This window comes from Aethalodelphis obliquidens, unplaced genomic scaffold (genome assembly GCF_003676395.1).
Source record: "Aethalodelphis obliquidens isolate GAN/ISIS:26980383/991018 unplaced genomic scaffold, ASM367639v1 scaffold4, whole genome shotgun sequence".
Taxonomy (NCBI): domain Eukaryota; kingdom Metazoa; phylum Chordata; class Mammalia; order Artiodactyla; family Delphinidae; genus Aethalodelphis; species Aethalodelphis obliquidens.
This window is the reverse complement of record NW_020837948.1, coordinates 54,257,311-54,277,073: the sequence shown is the minus strand read 5'-3', so window position 1 is coordinate 54,277,073 and position 19,763 is coordinate 54,257,311.

The following is a 19,763-nucleotide window of genomic DNA, read 5'->3' as shown; positions in this document are numbered from 1 at the left end:
TTATTAAGAGACTTAAGTAACAGTACAAATTGTTCAAAGATATAATTTTTGTGATTGGTGTACCTGCCACTAGATAAATGATGCCCCCTGAGTCAAGATAAAACTTTTCCAAAGATTTTCCCATTAAATTGCAGGACATTAAGTAAACTGTAGACTCAGTAAGAGGAGAATTCACTTAACTTCAGAGATATTTTTCAAGACACTAAATTTTCTCTCGGCATTTGTAGAATCAACAGCAATTATGTTGACAAAATGTCTTAGCTCATATAATACTGTTTTAGATTTTTACCTATTCAATATCTCTATATTGACTTAATTATGAAAATTGTCTACTGGAGTGACATACTTTGGTCTCACCTAATCCTTCAGACTAGATGAGAGGCTCTAGTTGGTAGATAAATACTGAACCATAAGTTGAAATCCTGGCTCAGCCACTTAGGTTTTAGATAACCTCTCTGTACTTCAGTTTTCTCATCCAGAAAATGGAGATTATCACATCCATAGTCCTCAAGTGAATTAATATACATTTAGAGTGGAACAGAGCTGGCACTATACGCTCATTAATTCCCCTATTTAGTAATAAAATTAACATCATAAATGCCCAAGACAAGTGGGCATCAGGTGGGTTTTAACCAAGCCCTTCCAATAAATAAAAGAGGAATTTAACAGAGATGAATTTCACACTAGTCCCCAGACCATCCCTATGGGTGCCCATCTTTCTCAGGAGTGTTCATCATTCCTGAAGAAACTCTGCCTGGTGCCAAACAGTGACCTGTAGGAACCTTTAACCATCTACCCATCTGCTCTCCCACTTTTCATCCCATTCTCTGGGAACTCAAGTCCAACAGAGGCTGAAGTTCCCACATGTGGCCAGGTGAGGGTGACTCTGAGGGAGCATTGGCCTGTGGTAGTTGGCCACAGTCTCAGAGAGCCCTGGGGTGCCAGCATGTCCACCAGGACCAACATCATCCCCTGACCATGGAGTGTTCTTGGGAACACTGGTAGAGGACTTCACTGGGACAAGGAATGGAGCTTGGGAAGCATATTGGATTGGTGTGCTGAAGAAAACCAGAATGATCCCTAAGCAACACCTACCGGGGGTTGAGGGGAAGGGAGCACCAAGACACAGACCTGTATCAACCCTCTTTTGGTGGAAACCAATGGCAGAGCCCAGTAGTGTGTACTTTGTGGGCTACTGACTGGCATAAGCATCAACTAATTAGAACAGATTCAGCATTAACTCTTCAGTTGATGGATAGTGCAGAGGTAGGGGAGATAGGTTCAAAGTATGGGAGAATTTCAATATTTAAACAGCCAGGGGACTTCCCTTACTGCAGTGGTTAAGAATCCACCTGCCAATGCAAGGGACACAGGTTCTAGCCCTGGTCCCGGAGGATCCCACATGCCGCGGAGCAACTAAGCCTGTGCGCCACAACTACTGAGCCCATGCACCACAACTGCAGAAGCCCACGTGCTCTAGGGCCCACATACTGCAAGTACTGAGCCTGGTGCTGCAACTACTGAAACCTGAGTGCCTAGAGCCCGTGCTCCACAAGAGAAGCCACCACAATGAGAAGCCCGTGCACTGCAACAAAGACTAGCCCTCGCTTGCTGCATCTAGAGAAAGCCTGTGTGCAGCAACAAAGAGACAACTCAGCCAAAAAAAAAACCAAAAAACAAAACAAAACAAAAAGTAGTTGTACAGGTAAACACCAGCTGTATATTAGCCTTGGCACCTTGAAAGCCATATTAATGGCTCTGGACTCTATCCTAAAGGTATGGAGAGCTACAAGGGTTTTAAGAGATCTGATGTATGATTTTGACAAAGCTTGCTGAATACAGTTGGAGGACAGGTTGAAGGAAGGCAAGACTGGAGACAGGGAAACCAGTTGAGACACCCTTGCCGGAGTTCGGGTTGGAGATGATAGTAGAAATGGGTAGGTGTGAGAGATATTTAATATGTGCAATTCTCAACACTTGGGGATTAACTAGACATGGAAGGTAAAGAGGAGGAGTCAAGGATGACTCCTAGGTGTCTTGCTTGGGAAGTGAGATAGTTTATCTTGCCGTTTACTGAGATAGGGACATCAGGAGACAGAGCAGGTCTGAGGAAGGAGGACATGATCAGTTTAATTTTGGATATGTTCAGCTTGAAATGCCTGTGACATATCTAGGCAGAGATCCAGTAGGCAGCTGGAGATGTGGGTACCATGTGTGAAAGAAACCTGACTGGAGATGATGATTTTGGAATCCTCACATACTGAGTGCATGAAATTCCCCAGAAGGGGAATATAGAGTGGGAAAAGGATAGGTCTGAGTCCTGAGTAACAGCAACACGTAAGAAACAGGTAGAAGATAAGGCATCACAGGGTTATGGAGAAAACCAGAATACTGTGTCATAACAGAAGGCAAGAGAATGGTGTGTTGGGTGTGGTCAATGGGCACTCAGTGCCCATTCCTACTTTCTGTTCTATTCGTCTTCCTGGACAGCTAAAAACTTCTTTTCCAAGATTCTCTTGCAACCAGAGGTCTGGATGCAAATTAGGTTCCAGAAATTCCATGTACTACTCAAGAGTTAGAAGGTTTAGAGCTGAGACAGAGGCTGCATAGTCCTGATACTCTTAGCTGATTTCTGTTGAAGTTGTGGAGCTTTTCTGCAGCAGTGTTCCAGTGCCTAGTTGATAGCTTCATGCTTGGTCAGTTGTCTTGGAGGTAGCAGTTTCCTAGCACATGGATTGTAGCCATTATAGTGTGTTCTGATTCCCTACCTTCCCAATTTTGACAAAGGTACCGTCTCCCTGGCAGGTCAGTTGTGATGGTATTCTTGGAGATCTGGTTATACCCAAAGCTCTTCCAACACTTTAATAAACACCTATTTTCTATACCAATCCTCTTCTGCATAAAAGATCTACAGTGGTTTCTTTTATTCTTTTTGAATACTGACTGAATGAAGGGGATATTTCAGGGAGGAATCTTCTGTGTGTTTGTTTTTCCATATCACCAAGCAATGAACTCAATTCTGACACTATCTACATGAATATAGCATCGAATCTCACAAGTTAAGTGCTCAGTCCTACGAGACTCCCCACCCCTACCTTCAGACATTAATCACAAGTTCATGTTGTCACCTGGACTGACCAACTGCTGTAGATCGAAGGTTCTCACAACCCTTGCCTTGGGTTCAATTAATTTGCTAAAGCAGCTCACAGAACTCAGAAAAACACTTCACTTAGGTTTACCAGTTTGTTGTAAGAGAATATGACCCAGGAACAGCCAGATAGAAGAGATGCAAAGGGCAAAGTATAGTAAGTGAGAAGGAGTGCAGAACTTCCATGCCCTCTCTGAGCATGCCACTCTCCCTAAATCCTCACGTGTGAAATCTCCACGTGTTCACCAACCAGAACCTGTCAGAACTGGTTCTTTTGGGCTTTTATGGAGGCTTCATTAACTAGGCATGACTGATCAAATCCTTAGCCATTGGTGATTGATTCTGCCTCCTGCCCCTCTCCCTTTCCCTCAGAGATCAGGGGTCGAAATGAAAGTTCCAACCCTCCAATCACAGGGTTGGTTCCCCTGGCAACCAGCCCCATCATTCCTGCTTTCCAAAAGTCAACTTTGTTACCATAAACTCAGGTGTGGTTAAAAGCAGTTTGTTATGAATATCAAGACACCTTTATTGCTCTTATCATTTAGAAAATTCCAAGGGTTTTAGGAGCTCTGTGCCAGAAACAGGGACAAAGACCAAATATATATTTCTTATTATAAATCACAATATCACAGATCTTCATTTATTTTCTATACAGGACCTATTATGCCACTGTAAATAGTTTCTATTTAATCCATAAGCAAAGGGAAGCCCATAAATAGTTTTAAACAGAAGAATTACAAGGGCATATCTGCACAGTTTGGAAACATCATTCAGTCTAGGGAATAGGTGGGAAGACATCAAGGCTAGAAAGAGGGTACCCATTAGGGATTGTTGGTTGGTCCTCCAAGCAAATTATGATGGGGCCTAAACTCAGGTGATGACAGTAGAGATGGTGAGGTAGAGGATAGGTACAAGAGAATTTTAAGAATATGGCATAAAAAATTATGTCTCAAACATTGATTAACCACAGCTAAAATTGAAGACTTAGGTCACCATTATATTTTCTGAGAAGCTCTGTAAAGAGAAATGTTAAATGTTTGTGTCCCCTCAATATTCATATGTTGAAACCTAATCCTGAATGTGATGGTATTTGGAGGTGGGGCCATTGGGAGGTGATCAGGTCATGAGGGTAGAGCCCTCATGCATGGGATTATAAGAGACCCCAGAGAGCTTCCTCCCCACTTCCACCATGTGAGGAAACAGGGAAAATGTGGCCATTTATAAACCAGGAAGTGGGCCCTCACCAGACACTGAATTTTCCAGTGCCTTGATCTTGAACTTCTCAGAACCGTAAGGAACAAATGTTTGTTGTTTAAGCCACTAAGTCTATGGCATTCTGTTATAGCAGCCCAAACAGACTAAGACAAGAAAAAACTCATATTGTTGACATAAGTACTTTAAGAAGTTAGATGCTGTGTTATTTATTGCCCTTCTCCACAAAATAAGGAAGAAAATTTACAGAATATTCCATATTTACATTCTAGTGACAACAGGAGTATAATTAAAAAATAATCCATGTAGGGCAAAGGTCTGAAATAGGATTAAAATGTACATGTTCTGCATCTTGAATCATGATGCCAGTTCCTCTCTATGGTTAAGATTTTCAGTAAGAAAGAGAAAGGGTTTTGCCAAGATCCACAACTATTTACAAAGCTCTTATTTATTCTCTCAGAAAAACCATTCAAGTCTTGTGATAACCTCAGAGGAAAATGCATTCTTTTAAGAAATTATTTAAGTCACAAGTGTGTTTGTTATGGAAAAGTGAATTTACTTGCTTAAGTTGTAAGTGATCTCAGTAATCATATTGATACTTATTAATCTACCACTCAATGTATTATATTAGACAGAAAGCACCTGACTGCTTAGTTTAGTTTTCTCCCTGCAAATTGCTTGAAATTAAAACATGCCTTCGGCCAATTCTGATCTAAATACATGACAAAGCATTGTTCTTCCATAGGTGGTAGGATAGTCAGGACTTGGTGACTGGTTTGAAAGATTGGGCAAAGAAGACTCTTCAGGAATGATGCCCAGGCTGCCGGCTTGGGTAACCAGTAGGGGAAGAAGATGTTCAGTGATACAGGGGTCATAGGAGGAGGAGAGCAAGTTTCCCAGGAAGACAGGGTGTTTGACTCTGGACATGTGGAATTTGAGGTGCCTGTAGGAAAAATGAACAGAGCTGATTAACAAGCAAATGGAGGTATATGTATGGAGCTCAAGAGAAATCTAGAAATTCAAATTTGGAGCCGACTGCACATGACTCATATAGAGCCATTCTCAGCTAAGTTTGGGACCCTTGCAATATAATTTGACCCAGGAAAGGTCAAATGTCTCTTAAAACCTTAATGCTTTCCTCACTGAGAACAGAACATGTTGACTTTAAAAGAAAATCAATATTCACTGTGGTGAATACTGCCCTTGGGTAATTTAGGAGGAAACCAGCCATGGTATTGATGTTGGGCATGAAGGGCCCTCCATCTTGGTCCTGCCAGGGTCCAGAACATAACAGGTACTCAATAATTATTTGTTGAATGAACAAGTGGTTAAACATCCCCGTTCCTCGTAGCCTGCCCTCAAATATGTCCTTATCACCCAATGAAACTGAAAATGCAAAGGCTAGAAATACTTTTTTTTTTTAATGAAAGGATCATCCCCAAGTACTTCCGGGAGGAGTAATCAGCAACCACCATGGGTCACACGATTCACCACTGGAATAATTTTTGGAAAAAGGAAGGAAAACACATGGGGAACAGGGAGCCATGGGGGTCAGGCTGCTTCCTTCACATCTTTTCCTGGGGCTGATCTGGCCTGAAGGCCTGAGGCTCTCCACCCAGGACACTCTTAAGGATACCAAAATGTCCTTCCCATCCTTTCCATTACTTGCTTTCAAATATGTCTCTGCCACCCCACTGCACACCCACCCCACCCCAGGGAACATCAACACAGTCTGAAGGCCCACTTCCCCAACCCCGCCACACTTATTTTTGTTGTTGTTTCTTCATAACATTGATCTTTGCGACTAAGTAGCAACCTGAAAAGCCAAGGAACAGTGTGCCTCCCCTTACAGTAATTTTGAGATCTCTTGGGGGACTAAAGCACGATCCCGGGGTTTATAGGAGGTGCCGCATCTTTGCAGGGAGGGGAATGTGGAGATGGGGGGAGTGGTGGGGAAAGGAAAGCCTTTGTTGTAGCTGCAAAGATATCAACAAAGGCAAGGCCCTCGCCCTGTTGGAGTGAAAGGAGGTAGAAACTGGGTGGGAAGCCTGCCCCAACCCTTCACTCTGATTTTGGCCTCTGCTTATTATTATGGTTCAGCTTCTCTCCTTAAGTCACTATTGGCTTCTGTCTCGAAGAGCAGCAACTCAGAAAGTATAAACCCGTCCCTGGAACGTCATCCTTTAGAAGCTGAAATGGAATATTCCTGGAATAACCTTTCCCTTCATGTCTGTACACAGCCCCAGGAGCAGCAATTCTGCAAGAGGGGAGTGGAGAGTGAGGCCACAACCTGTATCATGAAGGCCTCCAAAATGCTCCTCCCTGGTACAAGTAGAGAATTAACACGAACGTACTAGGGAGGAAGGGAGAGGTCTGAATGATCAGGTTAGCAGCCTCACGTAGAAACCTCTCCTCCACCAACCATCCTCCTCAGGCAGCAAAAGCTCAGTAAGTATTTGCACTGCACACTGGGGGTTAAGTTAGGCTAGCATGGACGCTGTGAAATACCAGCCAACCCACCTCCTGATTCTCCTTTGTTCCAAGAGCTCTAGGGTCCCGCCTTTAACAACAGCTAGAAAAAAAGACTACCAGATTTCCTCTTGCCATCCTCCAAAATCCTAGTGAATTCATCACCTGAGTTAAAATTACCTTCTTGCAAAACAGACCCCAGAGACTTGGGCTGGTCTAACTCCAGCTGCTCTTTATAGCCAGAGCAACCTGACTTAATTTTTACAGATGAGCGAGTGTTGGCGGTGAAAATCGATTGCTCTAAGAATGACCAAAGAAGCAGGTTCTAAAATTCCCTGAAGAGTGCTCTTCTCTCAGAAGCTGTAGAGGTGTGCAGGAATGTTAGATGCACCCCCTCTGAACAACACCTGTTGTTTGGGGAGCCGAGACTTTATTTGCTAAGACATATCTGGGAGTGTGATTTGGTTTTCCTGTTTCCATTTTGGGCTCTGGTACTTGATTTTGCTTTGTGAGTTTCTCAAAGGTGCATCCCATCTGCTGACATCTGTTGGCTCTGAGGTGACACAGTCTCACTAAGACGGCTCCTATTTAAATGTTGTGTCTTCCGCTGTTTCTGTCTCAGCGTATTTCTCCTTTTCAGTTTTCTTTCCCTCCACTGGTCCCAATGGACCCAAATGGACTACTTGACATTCTCCTGTTTTCAGTCCTCCACCTGTATTCTATCAGTATGGAATACAGTAATTATGTGATCCATCTTTAAATTCACTGGACTATAAACAGCAGCCAGAGAAGGCCAACAACTCCATTTTCCATTGGAAAATGCCCAGGGGCTGGTTAACAAGAGAAGTGTTCACAGGAAAGGAAATTAACAGTTTGATGAGATTTCAGAGTCCCTGCTAGGGAGCATCAACCAACAGGAAGCCTCTTACCTGAAGCTGAGGCCATGAATCTCTTCTATACCAAAGCAGGAATTGAAATGCAAATCCACATTTGTACCTCAGATTTCCCCGTGACACTTACTTCTTAAGCATTTTCTTAAAAGATAGGAGTTTCACTGGGCTAGGGCATTATGTTTTTTGAAATGGGAGAAGTAGGGTACACTAGAAATTATATCATCGTCATCATCATCATTGTTATATAATAAAAAAATGTGGCTGGCCTTTCTCCCTAGTTCCTGGGAGACAACCTCTAAATTTTTGGAATTTTCCTAGGGATAGAAGTGTCTCTGTTATTCATGGTGGGCCCCTCGGACCACAACTAAATTTACACTAACAAGATGGCTCAGGATGGAGGCTGGCTATGCCATCAAGACTAATAATGTGGGCTTCCCTGGTGGCGCAGTGGTTGAGAGTCCGCCTGCCGATGCAGGGGACACGGGTTCGTGCCCCGGTCCGGGAAGATCCCACATGCCGCGGAGCGGCCGGGCCCGTGAGCCATGGCTGCTGAGCCTGCGCGTCCGGAGCCTGTGCTCCGCAACGGGAGAGGCCGCAACAGTGAGAGGCCCGCGTACCGCAAAAAAAAAAAAAAAAGACTAATAATGTGATTAGAGTGTAGGGCTTAGAGCACAGGTAGGGAATAGAATATTTTTCCAGATAGTTATAAAACTGGAAGATGATCTCTTTTCACCAAAAAGCCTAAGTACATAAATTCCTTCTCATCATTAAGGAATGTAAGCAAACTTAAAGATATAGAACACAATACTATACACAGAAAGAAAATATGCCCAGGGTAGCAAGCAACAGGCATTTTACAGAGCTTGTATAGAATGTTCCAGAATTGAACAAACCTAGTGGGAAGAGAAGAAATAAAGTTATAGACCAACTTCATGAAAATTATATTTAAATGAGATCATTGTGCACTGTTCAGGAATCAATATTCCCAATCTACAAAGAGTTTTAATAAATCAGTGAGAGCACATATATATAATGGAATATTACTCAGCCATAAAAAGAAATGAAATTGAGTTATTTGTAGTGAGGTGGATGGACCTAGAGTCTGTCATACAGAGTGAAATAAGTCAGAAATAGAAAAACAAATACCGTATGCTAACACATATGTATGGAATCTAAGAAAAAAAAAAAAGGTCATGAAGTACCTAGGGGTAAGATGGGAATAAAGACACAGACCTACTGGAGCATGGACTTGAGGATATGGGGAGGGGGAAGGGTAAGCTGTGACAAAGTGAGAGAGTGGCATGGACATATATACACTACCAAACATAAAATAGATAGCTAGTGGGAAGCAGCCGCATAGCACAGGGAGATCAGCTAGGTGGTTTGTGACCACCTAGAAGGGTGGGATAGGGAGTGTGGGAGGGAGGGAGACGCAAGAGGGAAGAGATATGGGAACATATGTATAACTGATTCACTTTGTTATAAAGCAGAAACTAACACACCATTGTAAATCAATTAAACTCCAATAAAGATGTTAAAAAAGTAAATAAATAAAATTTTAAAATAAATAAATAAAATAAATCAGTGAGAAAAGACTAGCATCCCTACAGAAATAAATGACAGAGCACACAGACAAGAAAATTTTAAAAGAGATAACACAAATGGCCAATATACACATGGCAATATGTGCAACATTTCTGGAAACAAAAAAATACCAGTTAAAAATATTGAGATATATTTTACAAAACAAAATAACAATAAAAGAGAGAACTAACAGGTAGAGCTACTAGTCTTTGGAAAGGAAAAAAGAAATTTAAGAGATATCATTTCTTTACCTAAAAGACTGGCAAAGATAAAAAAGATTTCCAATACCTAGTACTGGAAAAGTGAACTCTCTTATTAACAGTGTTGGATGTGTAAATTAGCAAAAGCTTTCTGGTGGGAAATTTGGCATTATGTATTAAAATGGTACATGGGCATTCCCTTTCACTAATTCCATTTCCAGAAATTTATAATATGTTGATAATCAGATGAGTATACACATACGTATATACACACACACATCTACACACACTCACATCCACATACATACATAGAGGCAACATATCTATTAGTAGATAGTTAAAACAGATTACAGTATATTCCCCACATACAGAATAATATACAACCATTAAAAATTAAGATGTTGATCCATATTATTTTTGGCTACAACACATTGCTGAATAAGAAAACAAGTAGCAAAAAATGCATTCATATCATATTCTCATTTTAGTTGTGTGAGTGTACAAATACTAGCAATTGTTCTATTCATGAGGGGGACTTACACGTGATTTTCACTTTTTTATTGTTTGAATTTATTTTAGACTTTTTTTTTTACAGCAGTTTAAGGTTCATAGAAAAATTGAGAGGAAGGTGTAGAGATATCTCATATATCCCCCTCCCCCATTATCAACATCCCCATCAAAGTAGAACATTTGTTACAATTGATAAACCTACATTGACTTATCTTAACCACCCAAAGTCCATAGTTTATTTTAGGGTTCACTCTTGGTGTTGTACATTCTATACATTTGGACAAAGGTATAATGACATGTATCTACCATTATAGTATACAGAGTAGTTTCACTGCCCTAATAATCCTCTGTGGTCCTCACAGAGATGAATAAAATCCTCTGCTTATCCCTCTCCACCACCCCCCACCAACCTCTGGCAACCACTGATGTTTTACTGTTTCCAAGGTTTTGCCTTTTCCAGAATATCAAATAGTTAGAATCACAGAGTGTATAGCATTTTCAGATTGACTTCTTTCCCTTGTTTATATGCATTTATGTTTCCTCCGTCTCTTTTCATGGCTTAAGCACTCACTTCTTTTTAGTACTGAATAATATTCCACTGTCAGGATATATTACAGTTTGTTTATCTATTCACCTTCTGAAGGATATCTTGGTTGCTTCCAAGTTTGGGCAGTTATGAATGGATTAAGCTGCTATAATATCTGTTTGCAGGTTTTTGTGTGGACATAAGTTTCACCTCCTTTGGATAAATACCAAGGAGTGTGATTACTGGATCATATAGTAGGAGTATGTTTAGTTTTGTAAGAAACTGCCAAACATTCCTCCAAAATGACTATATAATTTCATCTCCGCCAGCAATGAATTAGAGAGCAACGGGAGCTCTCATCTGTTGCCAGTATTTTGTTGTCAGTGTTCCGAATTTTGGGCTATTCTAATAGGTGTGTGGTTGTATCTCATTGTTGTCTTAATTTGTATTTCCCTGCTGACATATGATGTGGAGCGTCTTTTCCATATGCTATTTGCCATCTGTATATCTTCATTGGTGAGGTGTCTGTTTAGGTCTTTTGTCCATTTTTTAATTGGGTTCTTCACTTTCTTATTGTTGAATTTTGAGAGTTCTTTGTATATTTAGAATGACAGTCCTTTATCAGATGTGTCTTTTGCAAATATTTTCTCTGTGGCTTGTCTTCTCATTATTTTGGCATTATATTTTTTCATAAGTTTTCTATTTTAATGAAGTCCAGCTTATCAATTATTTCTTTCATAGATTATACTGTTGTTGTATCTAAAAAGTTATCAACATTTTCAAGGCCATATAAGTCTTCTCCTATTTTATCTTCTAAAAGTTTTACAGTTTTGTTTTACATTTAGGTCTATGATCATTTTGAGTTAAAAGTCTATGATTTTTTGCTGTTGTTGTTCATGTGGATGTCCAGTTGTTTCAATGCCATTTTTTGAAAAGGCTATCTTTGCTCCATTGTGTTACCTTTGTTCTATTGTATTACCTTTTGTCAAGATCACTTGACTATATTTATGTGGGTCTATTTCTGGGCTCTCTTTTCTGTTCTTTTAGTCTATTTGTCTATTTTTTCACCAATACCACACTGCCTTGATTACTGTAGCTTTATAGTATAGTCTTGAAGTCTAGTAGTATTAGTCTTCCAATTTTATTCTTCTTCTTCAATGGTTTGTGGGCTATTCTGGGTCTTTGCCTCTACAAATAAACTTCAGAATCAGTATGTCAGTATCCACAAAATAACTTCTGGGGTTTTCACTGGAATTGCATTGAATCTATAGATTAAGTTGGGAAGAACTAACATCTTGACATACTGATTCTTCCTATCCCTGAGCATGAAATATCTCCCCATTTATTTAGTTCTTCTTTGAGTTCACTCATCAGAGTTTGTGCTTTTCCTCACATAAATCTTGTACATATTTTATTAGATTTATACCTAAGTATTTCATTTTTGTAATGCTAATATAAATGGTATTGTGTTTTTAATTTCAAATTCCCTTGTTCATTGGTAGTATATAGGAAAACAATTAACTTTTGTATATTAACCTTGTATTCTGCAACCTTGCTGTAAGCACGTATTAATTCCAGGAGTTTGTTGTTGTTGTTGATTCTTTCAGATTTGTTACATAGACAATTATGTCATCTATGAACAAAGACAGTTCTACTTCTTTCTTCCCAATTCATATAAATTTCTTATTCTTTTCTTATTGCATTGCGAGAAATTCCAGTACAATGTTGAAAAGAGGTGGTGAAAGGGTATACCCTTGCCTCATACCTGATCTTAGTGAGAAAGCTTCGAGTTTCTCACCACTAAGTATGATGTTAGCTGTAGGTTTTTTTGTAGTCTATCAAGTTGAGTAGGTTCCCCTCTATTCCTAGTTTACTGAGGAGTTTTTATCATGAGTGGGTGTTGGATGTTGTTAAATGCTTTTTTTTCTTTTTTTGCATCTGTTGATGTGATCATGTAATTTTTCTTCTTTAGCCTGTTGATGTGATGATTACATTAATTGATTTTTGAATGTTGAACCAGATCTGCATACCTAGGATAAATCCCACTTGGTTGTAGTGTATAATTTTTCTTATATGTTATCTGAATTTGATTTGCTAATATTTTGTTGAGGACTTTTGCATTTATGATCATGAGAGATATTGGTCTGTAGTTTTCTTATATTGTGTTCGTGTGGTTTTGGTATCAGGCTAATGCTGGCCTCTTTGACTGAATTAGGAAGTATTCCCCTGCTTCTATCCTCTGAAAGAGATTGTAGAGAATTGGTATAATTTCTTCCTTAAATGTTTGGTAGAATTCACCAGTGAACCTTCTGGGCCTGGTGCTTTCTGGTTTGGAGGTCATTAATTATCATGCAATTTCTTTAGTAGAGGTAGGCTTATTCAGATTGTATATTTCTTCTTGTGTGAATTTTGGTAGATTGTATCTTTCAAGGAATTTGTCCATTTCATCTAAGCTATCAAATCTAGGGGCATAGAGTAGTTCAAAGTATTCCATTATTATTCTTTTTTTTTTCTTTTTTTTTTTTGCGGTACGTGGGCCTTTCGCTATTGTGGCCTCTCCCGCTGCAGAGCACAGGCTCCGGACGTGCAGCCCCAGTGGCCATGGCTCATAGGTCCAGCCGCTCTGTGGCATGTGGGATCTTCCCGGACTGGGGCATGAACCCGTGTCCCCTGCATTGGCAGGCGGACTCTCAACCACTGCACCACCAGGGAAGCCCTCCATTATTATTCTTTTAATGTCTGTGGGATGTGTAGTGATCTTCCCTCCTTCATTTCATATATTAGTAATTTGTATTCTCTTTTTTTCTCAGTCTGGATAGAGCTTATTAATTTTATTGCTTCCCCCCCCACAAAGAACTAGCTTTGGTTTTGTTGATTCTCTCTATTGAGAGATGAAAAACAAGCAAGGTTTTCTCTAAGCTAATTTTTTCCAAAGAACTAGCTTTTGGTTTTGTTGATTTTCTCCTATTTTCAATTTCATTGATTTCTGCTCTAATCATTATTATTTCTTTCTTTCTGTTTACTTTTGATTTAATTTGCTCTTCTTTTTCTAGTTTCCTAAGGTGTAAACTTAGATTATTGATTTTAGGTCTTTCTTCTGTTCTAATATATGTATTCAATGCTGTAAATTTCCCTGTAAGCACTACTTTTGCTGCCTCCCACAAATTTTGATAAGTTGTGTTTTCATTTTCATTTAGTTCAAAACATTTTTAAATTTCTCTTGAAATGTCTTCTTTGACCCAGACATTATTAGGAAGTGTTATTTACTCTCCACTCATTTGGCCATTTTCCAGTTATCTTTCTGTTATTGATTTCTGGTTTAATTCCATTGTGGTCTAGGAACAGACATTGTATAATTTCTATTCTTTTAAATTCATTAAAGTGTGTTTTATGGCCCAGAATATAGTCAATTTTGATGGATGTTGTGTGTTACCTTGAGAAGAATGCTATTCTGCTATTGTTGGATGAAGTAGACTATAGATATAAATTATATCTAATTGATTAATGGTGTTGTTGAGTTCAATATATCCTTCCTCAATTTCTGTCTGCTGCATTTGTCCATTTCTGCTACAGGAGTGTTGAAGTCTCGAATTATTATAGTGTATCCATCTATTTCTCCTTGTGTTTCTATCAGTTTTTGCCTCACGTACTTTGGTACTTTATTGTTAGACACACACATGTTAAAGATTGTTATGTTTTCTTGCAGAATAGGCCCCTTTATCATTATGTAATGCCCTTCTTTATCCCTGATAACATTTCTTATTTTGAAGTCTACTTTGTCTGAAATTAATATAGCTACTCCTGTCTTCCTCTGAAATTTTGAAATGTTAGCATGTAATATTTTTCTCCATCCATTTACTTTTGATCTATATGTGTTTTTATGTTTAAAGTGAGTTTATTGTATGCAACATATAGTCAGATCTTGTTCCTTGATACACTCTGACAGTGCCTGTTTTTTAATTTTTAATTAATTAATTAATTAATTTTTATACAGCAGGTTCTTATTAGTTATCAATTTTATACATATTAGTGTATATATGTCAATCCCAATCTCCCAATTCATCCCACCACCACAACCCACCCCCGCTTTCTCCCCTTGGTGTCCATATGTTTGTTCTCTACATCTGTGTATCTGTTTCTGCATCCCTGTTTTTTAATTGGTGCATTTAGACCATTGACATTCATAGTGATTTTTGATATTATTAGATTAAAATCTCCCATATATGTTACTGTTTTCTACTTGTTGCCCTTGTTCTTGTTTTTGTCCTCCACTCTTTTTCTGCCTTTTGTAATTTTTTTCTGCCTTTTGTAATTTTAATTGAGCATTTTGTATGATTCCATTTTTCTCTCCTTTCTTAGCATATCAGCTATATATATATATTTTGTTTTACTTTTTATAGTGGTGGTCTTAGTGTTTACAATATACATTTACAACTAATCCAAGTCCACTTTTAAAAAACCCTATAATGCCTCATGGGTAGTGTACATACCTTTTAATAACAAAATAATTCTAACTCCTTTCTCCTGTCCCTTATGTTGCTGTCATTCATTTCATATATATATATATATATATATATAATACATATAGGCACATAAGATATAAATATAAAAGCATACATAGTTGAATACATTGTTGCTATTATTATTTTGAACAAACTGTTTTCCATTACATCAATTAAGAATAAGAAAATAGGGGCTTCCCTGGTGGCGCAGTGGTTGAGAGTCCGCCTGCCGATGCAGGGGACATGGGTTTGTGCCCCGGTCCAGGAGGATCCCACATGCCACGGAGCAGCTGGGCCCGTGAGCCATGGCCTCTGAGCCTGCACGTCTGGAGCCTGTGCTCCGCAATGGGAGAGGCCACAAAAATGAGAGGTCCGCATACAGGAAAAAAAAAAAAGAAAAAAAAGAAAAAAAGAGATTGGTTCAAGATGGCAGAGTAGAAGGACATGTGCTCACTCCCTCTTGCGAGAGCACCAGAATCACAACTAACTGCTGAACAATCATTGACAGGAAGACACTGGAACTCACCGAAAAAGATACCCCACATCCAAAGACAAAGGAGAAGCCACAATGAGATGGTAGGAGGGGCGCAATCACAATAAAATCAAATCCCATAACCACTGGGTGGGTGACTCACAAACTGGAGAACAATTATACCTCAGAAGTCCACCCACTGGAGTGAAGATTCTGAGCCCCACGTCAGGTATCCCAACCTGAGCGTCTGGCAATGGGAGGAGGAATTCCCAGAGAATCAGACTTTTTGAAAGCTAGTGGAATTTGATTTCAGGACTTTGACAGGAATGGGGGAAACAAAGACTCCACTCTTAGAGGGCACACACAAAGTAGTTTGTGCATCAGCACACAGGAGGAAGGAGCAGTGACCCCATAGGAGACTGAACCAGACCTACCTGCTACTGTTAAAGGGTCTCCTGCAAAGGTGGGGGGGTGTTTGTGGTTCACCGCAGGGACAAAGTGACTGGAAGCAGAATTTCTGAAAAGTACTCCTTGGCGTGAGCCCTCCCAGAGTCTGCCATTAGCCCCAGCAAAGAGCATGTAGCTTCCAGTGCTGGGTTGCCTCAGGCCAAACAACCAACAGGGAGGGAACTCAGCCCCACCCATCAACAGACAAGTAGATTAAAGTTTTACTGAGTTCTGCCCACCAGAGCAACACCTAGCTCTACCCACCACAAATCCCTCCCATCAGGAAGCTTGCACAAGCCTCTTAGATAGCCTCATCCACCAGAGGGCATACAGCAGAAGCAAGAAGAACTACATTCTGCAGCCTGTGGAATGAAAACCACAGTCACAGAAAGATAAACCAAGTGAAAAGGCAGAGGACTATGTACCAGATGAAGGAAGAAGATAAAAACCCAGAGAAACAACTAAATGAAGTGGAAATAGGGAACCTTCGAGAAAAAGAATTCAGAATAATGATATTGAAGACAATCCACGACCTCGAAAAAGAATGGAGGCAAAGATCAAGAAGTGGCAAGAGGGGTGGGATAGGGAGGGTGGGAGGGAGGGAGACGCAAGAGGGAAGAGATATGGGAACATATGTATATGTATAACTGATTCACTTTGTTATAAAGCAGAAACTAACACACCATTGTAAAGCAATTATACACCAATAAAGATGTTAAAAAAAAAAAAGAAGTTGCAAGAAACGCCTAATAAAGACCTAGAAGAATTAAAGAACAAACACCTACAACAATTAAAGAACAAACAAATAGAGATGAACAATACAATAACTGAAATGAAAAGTACACTAGAAGGAATCAATAGCAGAATAACTGAGGAAGAAGAACGGATAAGTAACCTGGAAGACAGAATGGTGGAATTCACTGCTGTGGAACAGAATAAAGAAAAAAGAATGAAAAGAAATGAAGACAGCCTAAGAGACCTCTAGGACAACATTAAACACAGCAACATTCGTGTTATAGGGGTCCCAGAAGGAGGAGAGAGAGAAAAGACCCGAGAAAATATTTGAAAAGATTATAGTCAAAAACTTCCCTAACATGGGAAAGGAAATAGCCACCCAATTCCAGGAAGTGCAGAGTCCCAGGCAGGATAAACCCAAGGAGAAACACGCTGAGACACATAGTAATCAAATTGACAAAAATTAAAGACAAAGAAAAATTAAAAGCAATAAGGGAAAAATGACAAATAACATATAAGGGAACTCCCACAAGATTAATAGCTGATTTATTAGCAGAAACTCTACAAGCCAGAAGGGAGTGGTGCAATATATTTAAAGTGATGAAAGGGAAGAACCTACAACCAAGATTACTCTACCCAACAAGGATCTTATTCATATTTGACAGAGAAATCAAAAGCTTTACAAACAAGCCAATGCTAAAAGAATTCAGCACCACCAAACCAGCTCTACAACAAATTCTAAAGGAACTTCTCTAAGTGAGAAACACAAGAGAAGGAAAGGACCTACAAAAACAAACCCAAAACAATTAAGAAAATGGTAATAGGAACATACATATTGATATTACCTTAAATGTGAATGGGTTAAATGCTCCAACCAACAGACACAGGCTCACTGAATGGATACAAAAACAAGACCCATATATATGCTGTCTACAAGAGACCCACTTCAGACCCAGGGACACATACAGACTGAAAGTGAGGGGATAGAAAAAGATATTCCATACAAATGGAAATCAAAAGAAAGCTGAAGTAGCAATACTCATATCAGATAAAATAGACTTTAAAATAAAGAATGTTACAGGAGACAAGGAAGGACGCTACATAATGATCAAGGGATCATTCCAAGAAGAAGATATAACAATTATAAATATATATGCACCCAACATAGCAGCACCTCAATACATAAGGCAACTGCTAACAGCTATAAAAGAGGAAATCAACAGTAACACAACAATAGTGAGGGACTTTAACACCTCACTTACACCAATGGACAGATCATCCAGACAAATACTTAATAAGGAAACACAAGCTTTAAATAACACATTAGACGAGATACATTTAATTGATATATATAAGACATTTCATCCGAAAACAGCAGATTACATTTTCTTCTCAAGTGCACATGGAACATGAATTGTTCCAGAATTGATCACATCTTGGGTCACAAATCAAGCCTCGGTAAATTTAAGAAAATTGAAATCGGATCAAGCATCTTTTCTGACCACAACACTATGAGAATAGAAATAAATTACAGGGAAAAGAATGTAAAAAACACAAACACATGGAGGCTGAACAATACGTTACTAAATAACCAAGAGATCACTGAAGAAATGAAAGAGGAATCAAAAATACTTAGAAACAAATGACAACAAAAACACGATGATCCAAAACCTATGGGATGCAGCAAAAGCAGTTCTAAGAGGGACGTTTATAGCAATAAAATCCTACCTCAAGAAACAAGAAATTTCTCAAATAAACAATCTAACCTTACACCTAAAGCAATTAGAGAAAGAAGAACAAGCAAAACCCAAAGTTAGTAGAAGAGAAGAAATCATAAAAATAAGAGCAGAAATAAATGATATAGAAACAAAGAAAACAGTAGCAAATATCAATAAAACTAAAAACTGGTTCTCTGAGAAGATAAACAAAATTGATAAACCTTTAGCCAGACTCATCAAGAAAAAGAGGGAGAGGACTCAAATCAATAAAATTAGAAATGAAAAAGGAGAAATTACAACAGACACCGCAGAAATACAAAGCATCCTAAGAGACTACTACAAGCAACTCTATGCCAACAAAATGGACAATCTGGAAGAAATGGGCAAATTCTTAGAAAGGTATAACCTTCCAAGACTGAACCAGGAAGAAGTAGAAAATATGAACAGACCTATCACAAGTAATGAAATTGAAACTGTGATTAAAAATCTTCCAACAAACAAAAGTCCAGGACCAGATGGCTTCACAGGTAAATTCTATCAAACGTTTAGAGAATAGCTAACACCCGTTCTTCTCAAACTCTTCCAAAAAATTGCAGAGGAAAGAACACTCCAAAACTCATTCTATGAGGTAACCATCACCCTGATACCAAAACCAGACAAAGATACTACAAAAAAGAAAATTACAAACCAATATCACTGTTGAATATAGATGCAAAAATCCTCAACAAAATACTAGCAGACAGAACCCAACAACACATTTAAAGGATCATACACCATGATCAAGTGGGATTTATCCCAGGGATGCAAGGCTTCTTCAATATATGCAAATCAATCAATGTGATACACCATATTAACAAATTGAAGAATAAAAACCATATGATCATCTCAATAGATGCAGAAAAAACTTTTGACAAAATTCAACACCCATTTGTGATAAAAACTCTCCAAAACGTAGGCATAGAGGGAACCTACCTTAATATAATAAAGGCCATATATGACAAACCCACAGCAACCATCATTCTCAATGGTGAAAAGCTGAAAGCATTTCCTCTTTGATCAGGAACAAGACAAGGATGTCCACTCTTATCACTCTTATTCACATAGTTTTGAAAGTCCTAGCCACAGCAATCAGAGAAGAAAAGAAATAAAAGAAATACAAATTGGAAAAGAAGAAGTAAAGCTGTCACTGTTTGCAGATGACATGATACTATACATAGAGAATCCTAAAGATGCCACCAGAAAACTACTAGAGCTAGTCAATGAATTTGGTAAAGTTGCAGGATACAAAATTAATGCACAGAAATCTCTTGCATTCCTATACACTAACAACAAAAGATCAGAAAGAAA